The following is a 16,202-nucleotide window of genomic DNA, read 5'->3' on the forward strand; positions in this document are numbered from 1 at the left end:
ATGTAAGGCTAAAGGAAAGATGAAATCGCAAAAATCTAAGGTTGTGGGAATAGCTAGCACTGAAACGAAGTATGACTTTCATTTAATTACGTAATTTTGATCGGTGGACGTACCTGACCGAAATTCTGGCGTATTTTATTCTGGCGAATTTCACCGACAGAAAAGTATGTCACTACACGTTCTGTATGTATTTTACAACGTTATCAAAAGAAAGTGAAACCTTGCTTAAGAAGCATCTTCCATAATCACTAAGTCAAGTCGCCAAAGTGGCGTCCATTTGAAAGACTTGCACCAGACTCGTGAGTAGAATAAAATGCAAAGAAACAGACTAGTGTTCGCCAAACTAGTCTGTTAACCATTCTTTTTTTTTTCACTATCACACGGAGAATGGTCTGTCTATTTACTGTGGATAGCCACAAGTAACCACGAACTTCCGCTTTGTAAAGGTAGAGCTCCGACAATGTCGCCGTGTATTGGTCGCGATAGGCCTCGAAACTCAATTGTTACCATTATAGGTACGACCTCAAATATTTGGAGGGCCGGATACCGGGGATGTCCGGCCAGCTAACGCAGGCCGGTTTGCTGGCCTTCGCGGGCCGGTTTCGGCCCGCGGGCCATAGTTTGGAGACCTCTGGTCTAGAAGACCAGGGGGCAGGTGAGAGAGCTCAGCGAGCTACCGGCGGCGATGCAGCCATTTCCAGCAGGTGACACACGGAGTCTCTGTCCGCTGGTGCGCTGCACGTGGAAGAGTGGGTGGGGGAGGGCGTTGCTCGTGTGAGCAGCCGTTGACTGACGCAGCGTCTCATTATACACACACGCATACACACACACAAGCTCTGGTATGTGTGGTGCGGTGAAGGCACAGCGTGTTGCGCGGTGCGAAAGGGGTCACTGTGCGGAGTATGGAAATTTATTGCCTTACGTGTTTTTAAGCGACCACTGCAGCGCCCGGTATTTGTTTGAATATAGACATTGCAATTATTTGCATACGATCCTGGCGGTTACCTCGCAGTAGTACTAAAATGCGAAGCAGCCGTGGCTGTTACGAACTGGGGAGAAGAGGGGGGGGGGGGGGGGAGTCGACAGTTAGACAGTTAGATACAGTAAGCGGCCAGAGAAACATAACGCTCTACCGATCTAGTGCAGTCTTCATGAGTAGAACGCATCGCTTCCTCTGTAGGAGCGTTCCAGGCATTATTTTTTACAAGTGCAGTATAATCATATAATATTATGGGAGCTGATAGCTACTTCATACACCAAAAGTGCAGGGGAATAAGTTAGTTTTACAGTGAAACTCCAAAGAAACTGCTACAGGCATGCGTATTCAAATACAGAGATATGTAAACAGGCAGAATACGGCTCTGCGGTCGGCAACGCCTTTATAAGACAACAAGAGTCTGGCGCAAAAAAGAAGGTTCAAATGGCTCTGAGCACTATAGGACTTAACTTCTGAGATCATCAGTCTCCTCGAACTTAGAACTACTTAAACGTAAGTAACCTAAGGACATCACACACATCCATGCCCGAGGCAGGATTAGAACCTGCGACCGTAGCGGTCGCGCGGTTCCAGATTGTAGCGCCTAGAACCGCTCGGCCACTCCGGCCGGCTGTCTGGCGCAGTTGTTAGATAGGTTACTTCTGCTACCATGGCATGTTATCAATATTTAAGAGAGTTTAAACGTGTTCTTATAGTCGGCGCACGAGCGATGGAACGCAGCATCTACGAAATAGCGATGAAGTTGGGATTTTTCAGTACTACCATTTGACGAGTGCACTGTGAATATCAGGAATCCGGTAAAACGTCAGATCTCTGAGTTCGCTGCGGCCTTAAAAACATCCAGCAAGAACGGGACCAACAATGACTGAAGAGAGTCGTTCAACGTGACAGAAGTGCAGCTCTTCCGCAACTTGCTAAAGATTTCAATGCTGAGCAATCAGTAAGTGTCAGCGTGCGAACCATTCAACGAAACGTCATCGATATGGGCTTTCGGAGCCGAAGGTCCGCTCGTGTACCCCTGATGACTGCACGACACAAAGCTTTACGCCGAGCCCGGAAACATCAACATTGTTGATGACTGGAAACGTATTGTCCGGTCGGACGAGTCTCTTTCAAATTGTATCGACTGGATGCACGTGTACGGGTATGGTGACAACCGCATGAATCAATGGACCCTGCATCTCAGCAGGGTATACTGTTCAAGCTGGTGGAGGCTGTGTAATGGAGTGGGGCGTGTGCAGTTGGAGTGATATCAGACCCCTGATATTTCTAGATACAACTCTGACAGGTGACACATACGTAAGCATCCTGTCTGATTACTTGCATCCATTCATGCCCATTGTGCATTCCGACGGACTTGGGCAATTCCAGCAGGACAATGCGACACCTCATACTTCCAAAATTGCTATAGAGTAGCTCCAGGAACACTCTTCTGATTTTAAACACTTACACTGGCCACCAAACTCCCTAGACATCAACATTGTCGAGTATATCTTGGATGCCTTGCAACGTGTTGTTCAGAAGAGATCTCTAACCCCTCGTGCTCTTACGGATTTATGAACAGCCCTGCAGGATTCATGGTGTCAGTTCCCTCCAGCACTACTTAAGACATTAGTCGAGTCCACGTCACGTCGTGTTGCGGCACTTCTGCGTGCTTGCCGGGGCCCTACACGATATTAGGCAGGTGTACCAGTTTCTTTCACTCTTCAGTGGAAGTGAAACGTAGACATGCTGCGTGCGAGGGTTATACGGAAACTAAGGTTACAACGCATGTAGCTTTAGCATAGTATACAATGGAAGAACTTGGTTCCACTACCGTGTAGAGGGAAGCCAGCAGAAGGAACGAGCATTCCCAACAATCAGTAGCTCGTCGATTAGTGCTGTGGTGATTGTCAGAAATAAGCGTCCTCATTCTGACTCCGGCCAAGTGTAAAGTTCATGCTGTAATTCGCCACCTAAATGCTGAGGGCATTAACGCCGCTGCGATTCATCGCGAAATTGTTTCAGCCGCGTGGGATTAGCCGAGCGGCCTAAGGCGCTGCAGTGCTGTGCGGCTGATCCCGGCGGAGGTTCGAGTCCTCCCTCGGGCATGGGTGTGTGTGTTTGTCCTTAGGATAATTTAGGTTAAGTAGTGTGTAAGCTTAGAGACTGATGACCGTAGCAGTTAAGTCCCATAAGATTTCAAACACGATAAAAAAAAAAGTTTCGGTGTGTGGAGAGGACGTAACGTGGAGGCAGCATGTGACGAAATGGGTACGCAATTTCGATTTTGGAAGGGCAGATTTCACGATGGAGCCAGAAACAGAAGGCTGTCTGTTGTGACTGATACTATGGCGCAGAAAATTGAAGAACGTGTTCCCCCTTATCGCCGTTCGACAACTGGTGACCTACATGCAGTTTGTTCAAACATTTCGCGAACTGTTGTTCCTGAGATCGTATCTGATCGACTAAATTATCGCAGGTTGTGTGCGTGATGGGTGTCCAAGGTGCTTACCGAAGTACACGAACAGAGTCAGTTCCGCTCGCGAATTTCTTGACCGTTTTGAGACTGAAAGCGAGGCTCTTCTCTACTCTATAGTGACAGGAGATGAAAAATGGTTCAAATGGCTCTAAGCACTATGGGACATCTGAGGTCATCAGCCCCTATACTTAGAACTACTTAAACCTAACTAACCTAAGGACATCACACACATCCATGCCCGCGACAGGATTCGAACCTGCGACCGTAGCAGCCGCGTGGTTCCGGACTGTAGCGCCTAGAACCGCTCGACCACAGCGGCCGGCGACTGGAGATGAAAACTGGGGTTATCTCCACACTCCAGAAAGCAAACGACAATCTATACAGTGGCTCCTTCAGCCAAAAAATTCAAAGCTCAGAAGACAGCGAGGAAAATCATGGTGTCCATGTTTTTGGACAGAAAAGCGGTTCTGCTCGTTGATGTTTTTGGAAAGATGTGAAACAATAAATAAATGCTCCAAGATATTGTGAGAGCCATACAAAACAAACGTCGCACGATGCTGAATATGGGGGTCTGTCTCCATGACAACGCGCTTCCGCACACCGCTCATGCAACACAAGAGTTGTTGACTTCGTTTGGTTTAAGCCTCCCCCCCCCCCCCCCCCACACACACACACACAGCCGCGATATCGCACCTAGTGACTATCATCCGTTCACTAAATTGAAGGAGCACGTGGAAAACACTTTTTCGCCGACGACAAGGTGAAAATCGAAGTGAAGAACTGACTGAAAGAAAAAGGCGTCGGGAGACGTCTATGACACAGGAATTAAAAAAACTCGTCCCACGGGTGATAAAACGTATTGAGGTAAATGGTGATTATGTGGAAAAATAATGGAAGACCTATACTACAATGCATGTAGATTATATTGTAAATGGTGATTATGTGGAAAAATAATGGAAGACCTATACCACAGTGCGTGTAAATTATGTTGTTCTTCAAAAAATTCATGTAACCTTACTTTCAGAATTAGCCTAGTATTTGTCCTTGTGGTGTGTCTTCCTGAAAAAAGGGCTATTTGGGGAGAAAATCGACAAAGTTTTTAAGAACTGTAAATACTGTCATATGTCCGTATGCTCGTAGGGTATGCTCTATGGTGTTAGCTGCTACACATTTAAAGCGCTTAAGTGCGTCCCCTTTAAAAAAAATGCGTGGTTTTGAAAATTCGACAAAATAATCACAAAACCCATGTTAACGCGTATTTTCTTAAAAAGTGGGAGAAAACAGCAACGGAACCGGTATTTACTTGTATCTTCCTAGAAAGTGCAGGTAGATCAGTCAAACATGAAATGTGTATCTTCTTAAAAAAATCGGTAGACATTAGCCACGAAATCATAAATAGCGTTGCATGTTTCAGAAAATAGTGTGGTTGCCGAACATTCGTAAAAACTAGCCCAATACCGATGGGTGATATACTGTGCTGGAAATTTGCAGGATTACCTGAATTTACTGATACTGCTGCCTACTGCTGCTCCTGTGAGGTCGACGTCAAGAATTCCAGTCTTGGGTTGCTGGGAGGACACTAAGGAGGGGTGGGGCGATGGTGGGGGCGTGGTCAATAGCAGCAGCAGAATGGGAGCAGCGGAAGCGGGAAGATGTCATATTCTGGGTCATAATTACCATCATTAATATCACAGTTATGACTTCGTTTACATCTATACTCATATGATTACTCTGAAATTCACAATTGTCTGCCATTACGCTAAAAGCATTTGCACACCCGCGTAAACATAAACAAAGGCTGTCATCTTGCCTATAAATTATGGTAATCAATATGACAGTTATTTCTCATTAATGACGCCCTAAGTAAATGGAACGTGCACCTGAGTGAACAGTTTGTTTACATAAGGATCATTAAATTGGACTAGTGGAACTGGACAATTTGTTTACATAGGAGAACAATGAGTCTTTGTTACAGAACCGGGATTGGCCAACGTTATTCAAGCAAGGCAAGATAAAATTCCTCAAGACCCTCTCCAAAAATTCAGATCTCGAATCATACATTACTAAACTGACTGATTCTTCCGCCCATCGAAAGGAAATAACAGTGAGAAATTTCTGATGGCTCTTTATGAAGATAATCACAAAAGAACAGCACTCAACAAGCTGAGGTATTAGCTATACGTGACATCAGCCTACTTACACACCCGTATTCTAGGGGTAGTGTCTTTGATTCATAATCAAAAACGTCTTCGGTCCCGGGTTCGAATCCCAAATAATCAGCATTGGCGGCCGAAGACTTCCAGTATAAGAAGTCACCCTCATTCTGCCAACGGCCTTGTTAAAGAAGGCGGAGGGATGGACAGAGGTTCAGGGCACTCTCTTGTACTAGGGGTGGGAAACTGTCCCTAAAGGCGGAAGAATCAGCAATGATCAACGGCACACGGATGCGGAAGGCAATGGAAACCACTGCATTAAAGACACGTAACGTGTTTCCACAGGACATGATGATCTCTCTATTTGCAAAGGAGTCCGGAATAGTCCCCCATTCGGATCTCCGGGAGGGGCCTGCCAAGGGGGAGGTTACCATGAGAAAAGATTAACTAATCAACGGAAGGATAATGTTCTACGAGTCGGGGCGTGGAATGTCAGAAGCTTGAACGTGGTAGGGAAACTAGAAAATTTGAAAAGGGAAATGCAAAGTCTCACTCTAGATATAGTAGGGGTCAGTGAAGTGAAGTGGAAAGAAGACAAGGATTTCTGATCAGATGAGTATAGGGTAATATCAGTAGCAGCAGAAAAGGGTATAACAGGAGTAGGATTCATTATGAATAGGAAGTTAGGACAGAGAGAGTGTTTCTGTGAACAGTTGCATGGGGGCTTAATTAAATATATAATTGATTGAAAATGATTTTTAATTTTAGTAACCGTCTGTCCGATTACGTAATGTCTCGTAATCGGTTGGCCCTGACTAATATTATTACGCTATCTGACTGCAAAGAACAATGTAAGAAAATTTTCGTAAACACAGTTAATTAATTAAGTCCCCAGCAACTATAAAACCTACAAAATCCAAGCACAAGAGTAACTGTTCTGTATGTGGGAGTGTGACTCAACGTCCACATCTGGCACGGTTCTTTTCCAACAAGACAAGAATTTTGATACCAATTATACTGACGTGACAAAGAAATTTAGAAAAACTATAATTACGCAAGAAAACCAGAATTCACTCTAATACAAGAACACAAGCCAGATGCTTTGTTGACTGAACCTGTAGTGACGCATTATTTCAGATACACAAATAAATAAACGAACATTGTAAATTTTACCTTCATATATATTGACGAATGCACTCATTACAATATCATCTGCTATCTCTCCCATCAAATAACTGCATAAACATGGAACAACACTCTTTACTACAACATCTTACTCCAACTTCACGACAGGCACTGCCTGCTACGAACTCTCAACACACACTCTCCCATGAACTCTCGACAACCACTGTCCAGTCCGATCTCATAACAAGCACTGACCGCCACGAACTCTAAACAGGCACTGTGGAGGCGGCTTAAAAGTACTCTTTGGCGCACTCTCTGGCGCAGTGGCACAGTGTAGCCACCTTTCATATGCCCCTCCTCCACAGGCCAGAATTTGATGGTATTTTTGCCAGCATTGGTGGTGAAAATACCACCAAATTCGTCCACAAAAATACAGACAAAAATAAAAGATAATATTAATACCTAAATATCACATAATTAGTTAAAAATTTTGGCTTTGCACTGACCATACACTAACCTAATATATGAAATACAGTAAGCAATACAACTTCTTTTCATGCATGTGGCTTTACATAATAGTTTACACAATATACAAAAAATCAGTTTATACAAATGTTCACATAAAAATGCTTTCAATGATTAGTTTATACAAAAAAAAAGACACCAACAGGTAACATCTTTTCAGTAGAAACAGTCCATCAGTGGCACCCAGTAAAGTTTAGCAGGTACACCCAGCAACAAGTCACATTAGTTCAGTAGAAGCAGTTCATCAGTTGCACCCAGTAAAGTTTAGCAGGTACACCCAGCAACAAGTCACATTAATTCAGTAGAAGCAGTTCATCAGTGGCACCCAGCAATGTTGAATTGGTGCAGACACCAACAAGTGACATCATTTCAGTAGAAGCAGTTCACCAGTTGCACCCAGCAATGTTGAGAGCAGGTGCAGACACCAACAAGTGACATCATTTCAGTAGAAGCAGTCCATCAGTTGCACCCAGCAATGTTGAGTAGGTGCAGACACCAACAAGTGACACCATTCAGTAGAAGCAGTCCATCAGTAGCACCCAGCAATGTTGAATTGGTGCAGACACCAACAAGTGACATCATTTCAGTAGAAGCAGTTCACCAGTTGCACCCAGCAATGTTGAGAGCAGGTGCAGACACCAACAAGTGACATCATTTCAGTAGAAGCAGTCCATCAGTTGCACCCAGCAATGTTGAGTAGGTGCAGACACCAACAAGTGACACCATTCAGTAGAAGCAGTCCATCAGTAGCACCCAGCAATGTTGAATTGGTGCAGACACCAACAAGTGACATCATTTCAGTAGAAGCAGTTCACCAGTTGCACCCAGCAATGTTGAGAGCAGGTGCAGACACCAACAAGTGACATCATTTCAGTAGAAGCAGTCCATCAGTTGCACCCAGCAATGTTGAGTAGGTGCAGACACCAACAAGTGACACCATTCAGTAGAAGCAGTCCATCAGTAGCACCCAGCAATGTTGAATTGGTGCAGACACCAACAAGTGACATCATTTCAGTAGAAGCAGTTCACCAGTTGCACCCAGCAATGTTGAGAGCAGGTGCAGACACCAACAAGTGACATCATTTCAGTAGAAGCAGTCCATCAGTTGCACCCAGCAATGTTGAGTAGGTGCAGACACCAACAAGTGACACCATTCAGTAGAAGCAGTCCATCAGTGGCACCCAGCAATATTGAGAGCAGGTGCAGACAGCAACAAGTGACATTATTTCAGTAGAAGCAGTTCCATCTGTGGCACCCAGTAAAGTTCAAGAGGTACACACAGCAACAAGTGACTTCATTTCAGTAGAAGCAATCCATCAGAGGTACCCAGTAAAGTTCAAGAGGTACACACAGCAACAAGTCACATTAGTTCAGTAGAAACAGTTCTAACAGTGGCACCCAGCAATGTTGAGCAGGTGCAGACAGCAACCAGTGACTTCATTTCAGTAAAAACAGTTCATCAGTTGCACCCAGCAATGTTGAGTAGGTGCAAACACCAACAAGTGACACCATTTCAGTAAAAACAGTCCATTAGTGGCATCAGCAATGTTGATCAGGTGCACACAGCAACAGTGACTTCTCTCAGCCGAAGCAGTTCCACAAAATTCACTAGCACTGATCACACAGTTCATCAGCAGAAATTAAACACGACCAAATGTCACACATCATGTTGAAAAGTGCAGGTAACAGTTCAGAATATTTATCTTCACTAATCAGACAGTTCAGGCATGAACAATAGTTTGAATGCACATACAAATGCTTTTACAGTAACATACAAATCATAACAAACACACAAATGATGTCAGATAATTGTCCTATTAACTATTACAATACACAAATACCAGTAAACCTATAATATTTATGGGTGTCAGTGCAAGCCACTACCAACAAATAAAATAATATTTAGGAGATAGGTGGTTAGGATTAGTAAAGGAAAACACACAAAACACACTCACTCATCTTTCATCCACATTAAGTACTACTGTGTAATTGAATAGTGTTAACTGTGTAAATGTAATTCTGTCTAAATCTGATGTTCATCATGTGTATCAAGTAGTACTGGCAGCAATGTATAACAGTCAATAATAGTTAAGTCAACGTCATAGTCATCATGTCAAGACCAATGTTTGCCAAGCCAGATCAAAATGTACTGTTGTTGAACAACTGTCAGTGAGCCAAGATATGCAATTACTTCCTCTCTCCAAAAAAAAGTATATACTGCTTAGTGATTTAACAAAGTGTGTGTATAGACTATCTTCCTTCTATTTTAGTGTTCTAGTCTGCTATCTTCATCCTCCTTGTTCCATAAGACCAACAAAAAAAAATATGCATCTCACTTACTTTACCTCTTATCCACCAAAACTCCAATGATCATCAGCTTCACACAATCTCAATAATACCTCAATAATACCTCTTCAATACGTTTTATCATCAATATCATTTACCTTACCTCTTGTCCACAAAAACTCCAATAATCAACAACTTAATATACTCTCAATACCTCAATAATACGTCGCTACATATAAACCTCAGCACCAATATCATTTCACTTCCATAACAACTCTTTCCTCTAGTCAGTCTCCTTGAACAAGTACAGATAAAATCCTAATGCAACTTCAATTCAGCATCCCATACAATCCGAAGACACAGTGTCCACACACAACCTCTGTGTAATCCATCTGACCCAAATTTTCTACTCATTATAAATTATAAGATACATTTTGGTTTCTTGTCCATCATTAAATAAAAGAAATGCATACCTGACCTCTAACAGACTTAGTTCGAATAACTCTCAGTAATTAAGTACGATTACGGAGTGTGAATGATCATAATATTTCACAGTGTGTACACCACTTCAAGAATTATGGCAGAAGCAAACATGTGGAGTATTTTTTGTGTCAAGTGTCACTTCCTATTTCAATTGCTCACGAAAAATGCAGTGTAATAACTATTAATGGTCTAAACCTAGTAGTGGTATGTCATGTCGTTAGCTTCCTTCCTATTAGCATAAATTTATACAGCTTCCATAAAACCTCAGCTCATGTGACTTCTATGACTTTCTTGTACTAATGTCGTTCGTCGAATTATAGCAGTTTATTTTTTTATCTTAAAACTATAAGGCACTGAGCGTAAGCAAAACTTGCAATAGCGAGTAAATATGCCAGTAGAGAACAGAATGTCAACAAGTGGATGCAGCACAATTCTTACAACGAGGCTTTGCCAAGCGAACAATCTATAATTAATACCACAGTGTAACCTAAACTCTATGTTTATACACAGTACATCAGCATTGCTATACACCAAATTAAAGAGCAGTTATGGCAACAAAACAGAAATGTGTAAATATGTAATCCATACAAAAAGCAGCAAACATATATCTTACGTAATAAACAAGTCATTAGCATCATATCAGCCTAAGCAAATAAATGTTCATATGTCATCTTAATAAGTAAACATGAAGGCGCAAGCAGATAAATCACAAAGTATAACCTACATACATAACCACAGTCAGCACAATAAATCAGATGACAATTATAATTTAAATAAATAAGCACAGCAGGCACATAATTAAAAAAAAATATGACATCAGTGAAAAAGCATAGCAGCCAAGCGATGCCTAATATATACAAGTCACAACCCAGTTCATTAATAATCATTGTCAAATTCAGTTAACGTACGCAAGCGCGTCGCTTCACACGTAAATTCATAGAACATGAAATTAGCACAAAGTATGAATCACGTAATCGCGAGCAGCAAATTACGTCTAAAGTACGTACCTATGTGGAAATATGTTACCTGAAAAATAAACTCAATTAATAGTTACCCTTTTTTTTTTTTAGTTTATTACTTTCTTCTTCGAAATTACATTCTTCCTGAAAATTTCTCGATAGCAGGTCGTCTTAACGTCGGACACGCACAGAATTTACCTGAAGTTCTTAAATACTTTATAGAACCGTATCCTGAAAAATACTGAATGTTAATAACACAATTCAACAAGTCACTATAGCTTTATACTGAATTTAGTCGGAGAAATTAGACTGTGTGTTTGTTTACGGCTGTCAGTGCATTCGCACTGAGCGCTCGATCAGCTGTGGGCGCGTGACGTAGGAAGCTATTGTTCGCGGTCAACGACTGCCTTGTGCGGCGCGCAGACTTGACTGTTGCTTTGAGTATGTGCCGCCGCCAAAACACAGCGCGGTATCCTTGTATTCTCTGCGTGTTTACATGTAGCTGTTAGTTTCTCACAAGTATGTCAGTCCACAAAAATTTTGACGTTTGATATTTGATGTATTCCCTTAGAGCGTCGAGATTTAAGAGTTTCTACTTCGGCAGTGTTATCATGAATAATTCTACGAATTCTATATGGACCGTTATAAAGCAGAAAAAATTTGCGACACAAGCCTTTTCCTTTATGAGACAAACGGTGGGACTTAATTAATACCTTTTGACCAACTGAAAAAGTTTTTAAACGACCAGGACGTTTTGCTGATTTCTCTCTTCTCGCAGCCGCAGATGCAATATTTTGTAGAGCCAGGTTAACAACTTCAGAATGCCGCAGTTTCCGTGAAGGCGGAAAAGGAACGATTTCAGAAATGCGATTTGTCGGTGCTTTATTTTTTAATATCAATAGAGGCGGTAAAGAAGTTGAATCATTAGGGAGTTCATTCAGAATGTTTTGAAAAATATGAAGATACTGATCCCAAGTTCTGTGATTCTGATGACAATAAAGACGACACAATTTATTGATTTCCTTCATCCATCTCTCTGAAGCGTTAGATTGAGGGTGAAAAAGTGAAATGAAAATTGGTTTAATTTTACGACGCTGTAGAGTACGAAGCCAAATTTTAGAGCGAAACTGTGATCCATTATCTGATATAACCTTGTCAACATGACCAACTTCTTTAAGAAAATGTTTGATAAAAGCGTTGGATACTGAACGAGCTGTTGCTTTGCGTAAAGGTGTAAAACACACATATTTTGACGTCAACTCCACTGCTACGAAAATGTACGCAAAACCATTAATAGATCGAACCACTGGACCGAACAAATCGACTGCAGCCATCTCCTTTAATTTCGCTGGAATGATGGGAAACAACGGTGCTCTGTGAGAAATCGTTGGAGGCTTAGCCATTTGACATAATTTGCATTTGGCAAGAACAGATCGAATACGTTTTTCCATATTACTGAAGTAACAATTTTCTCGTAATTTATGAAAGCATTTTCTGGGACCAAAGTGTGCATAACTGAAATGCGTATACCAAATCAATTTATTGACCCACTCATCAGGAATACAAACTAACCAAACGGAGTTGTCGACCGATTTTCGTTTAAAAAGAACTTTCCAGATAGATCGCAAAAACGAGGTGTGGCCAAATCGTCCAAACTAACAAAGCGTCTAGGAAAATTAGAGACACCAAGGAAACTACGAACGTCACGTTTTGTAGTAGGAACAGCATAATTACGAATAGCGTCTAATTTCTCTGGATCAGGAAGAATACCTTCTGTAGAAATAATGTGACCGAGAAATTTCACCTGAGAACGACCAAATTCTGATTTTTCCAAGTTTACTGTAATGCCAACTTTTGCAAAGATACGTAATAATGAGTCCAAAATTTTGTTGTGTTCACTCCAAGAACGTTTAGCAATAAGAATGTCGTCAACATAAGAAGTAATGTTGTCACGAATATAAACAGGTAAAATTTCGTTTAAGCTAAGAATGAATGCTGCTGAAGGTACAGTAACTCCACATGGTAATTTACGAAATCACTTTTGGGTAAATTAGTCAAATCCGGTTATTGTTTACTTACTCACTAGATAGATCGATAGTCGAAGAGTTGGTTTGACAGATGCAAAGAATAGTAAAAGAGTAGGCAGCGGTACAGAAAACTAAAAGAGAAATAGCACCACTACAGCTCGGGGCCCTATGCTCGCTACGGCACATATTCACTTAGAGTAGTGAATCCCCTGAGGACTTTAATAGCTGCACATAATTTCCAGTTTGTGACTTAGTGGCACATCTGGCGGAAGTGCGTACGTAAATTGATCCAGCCATCCACATGGATGTATGTCATCCTTAGAATTACGGAAGATCTTAAATTTCCGGACAGTCAAAAAGTGTTTATAATCAAAGTTTTCGCCTCGTGGCGACAAAGACCTACCGCGTCTGTCCCAGTCCGAATGTTGATTATTGTCAAGTTCGCGCGCCTGGCGCTCTCTTGTCGCATCCCGTAAATGAAATAAATTATTTTCTTCACACCCTTCTGCTAAACTAACATTTGTCAATTTATTTGAGATCATCTCAACTCTTTCCGATGAGTCACTTAATTGTTCTTTCTGTTTATTTACGTTTTCTGTAAATGTCGCGACTCGGGTTTCAGTATTGTCACCTTTAGTAGTTAAGTGTTCACACTGTTGCGTTAAGTCATTTGGTACGGATTCCTCGATTCTCTCAAATAGTTCTTCCTTATCTTTTACACATTGTAAATTTAACTCTGAAAATTCCTGTCCTATCACGCAATCTTTTTCTTCCTGTTCTCTGTCCTGTTCCTCTTGTCTGATTTCTGTTGAAATTAAATTATTATTGTGAGCATTCAAAATCGGTTGTACTTCTCTAATTTCTTTCTTTGATTCATCTTTCATGTTTTTGAAACATGTCCCTGTTCGTGAGCCTAACCGTATTGTCAAAGTTTCCATCTTCGAGTTAATTCTTTCTAAACCTGTTTTAATTGTTCCCATCTCAGTTTTAATTGTTTCCATTTGTGATCCCAGATTTAATATTGCACTCATCAACTGCCCCATGGTAACTGTTTCAAAATTATTTTCGCCCCTAACATCTCCCGCAAAACCAGTTTCCTTCGTCATAGCTGTAAAGCTATCAGTGTTCGATACTACTTCAGAATCTTCTATCGTTGATCTCGTATTCTGTGAATTTTCTGATTGAGAAAAATTTTGAAATGGTTCCGGACTGTCTTCCCGACTTATTACATTGTTTTCCACTTCATTATCCATCATGCTGTTTTCCTCTGTTGGCGAGTTCGCCATGTTAACAATTTCGTCATTCTCACTATTCATCATTTTTGCCTTTTTCATTGATCGCGTAATCATTTACAAAATACACAAAAGATTCGTCACTGTACGAAATTTACACACAATGACTCTTTATCTCCAACAATACTATTCACACGAGATGTTTCCCTCAAACACGATTAACGAACAATTGAAATAATTGCACAAGGTTGTTAAACGCTTATACAAGGCAATAAAAATTAAATTTTGAAAAATACCATTAGAAGAATGCCAATTACCAAATCTACACATGGAAAATAGACTACAATTACTATACTACAAATTACTACAACAATACTACAGTCTACTATTTTTACAATCAGAAAAATCCAAGGGACGATCCGAAGCAGCGGTCGCCACGTGCATGGGGGCTTATTTAAATTTATGTGATTGAAAATACTTTTGTAACTGTCTGTCCGATTACGTAAGTCTCGTAAACGGTTGGCCCTGACTAATATTATTACGCTATCTGACTGCAAAGAACAATGTAAGAAAATTTTCGTAAACACAGTTAATTAATTAAGTCCCCAGCAACTATAAAACCTACAAAATCCAAGCACAAGAGTAACTGTTCTGTATGTGGGAGTGTGACTCAACGTCCACATCTGGCACGGTTCTTTTCCAACAAGACAAGAATTTTGATACCAATTATACTGACGTGACAAAGAAATTTAGAAAAACTATAATTACGCAAGAAAACCAGAATTCACTCTAATACAAGAACACAAGCCAGATGCTTTGTTGACTGAACCTGTAGTGACGCATTATTTCAGATACACAAATAAATAAACGAACATTGTAAATTTTACCTTCATATATATTGACGAATGCACTCATTACAATATCATCTGCTATCTCTCCCATCAAATAACTGCATAAACATGGAACAACACTCTTTACTACAACATCTTACTCCAACTTCACGACAGGCACTGCCTGCTACGAACTCTCAACACACACTCTCCCATGAACTCTCGACAACCACTGTCCAGTCCGATCTCATAACAAGCACTGACCGCCACGAACTCTAAACAGGCACTGTGGAGGCGGCTTAAAAGTACTCTTTGGCGCACTCTCTGGCGCAGTGGCACAGTGTAGCCACCTTTCACAGTTCAGTGACAGTGTTGTTCTTATCAGAATCGACAGCAAACCAACACCGACAACGATAGTTCAGATATACATGCCGACGTCGCAAGCTGAAAATGAAGAGACAGCGAAAGTGTATGAGGATATTGAAAGGGTAATACAGTATGTAAAGGGGGATGAAAATCTAATAGTCATGGGGGACTGGAATGCAATTCTAGAGAAAGGAGTAGAATAAAATTCTACAGGAGAATATGGGCTTGGGACAAGTTAGTGATAGCGAATACCCTGTTGAAGAGTCACATGAGGAGGAGGTATACTCCGAAGAGACATGGTCAGACAGAGATTCCGAAATCAGATACTGGATTGTAAGGCATACCCAGGCGCAGATATAGACTCAGATCACAATATAATAGTGATGATGAGTAGGCTGAAGTTTAAGAGATTAGTCAGGAAGAATCAATGCGCAAAGAAGTGGATTACGGAAGCACTAAGGAATGACGAGATACGCTTGAAGTTCTCTGAGGCTATAGATACTGTGATAAGGAATAGCTCAGTAGGCAGTACAGTTGAAGAGGAATGGATAACTCTAAAAAGGACCATCACAGAAGTTGGGAAGGAAAATATAGGTACAAAGAAGGTAGCTGCGAAGAAACCACGAGTAACGGAAGAAATACTTCAGCTGATTGATGAAAGGAGGGAGTACAAAAATGTTTCGGGAATCTCAGGAAGCCGGCCGGAGTGGCCGAGTGGTTCTAGACGCTTCAGTCTGGAACCGCGCGGTAGCTTCGGT

Source organism: Schistocerca piceifrons, chromosome 1 (genome assembly GCF_021461385.2).
Source record: "Schistocerca piceifrons isolate TAMUIC-IGC-003096 chromosome 1, iqSchPice1.1, whole genome shotgun sequence".
Lineage (NCBI taxonomy): Eukaryota > Metazoa > Arthropoda > Insecta > Orthoptera > Acrididae > Schistocerca > Schistocerca piceifrons.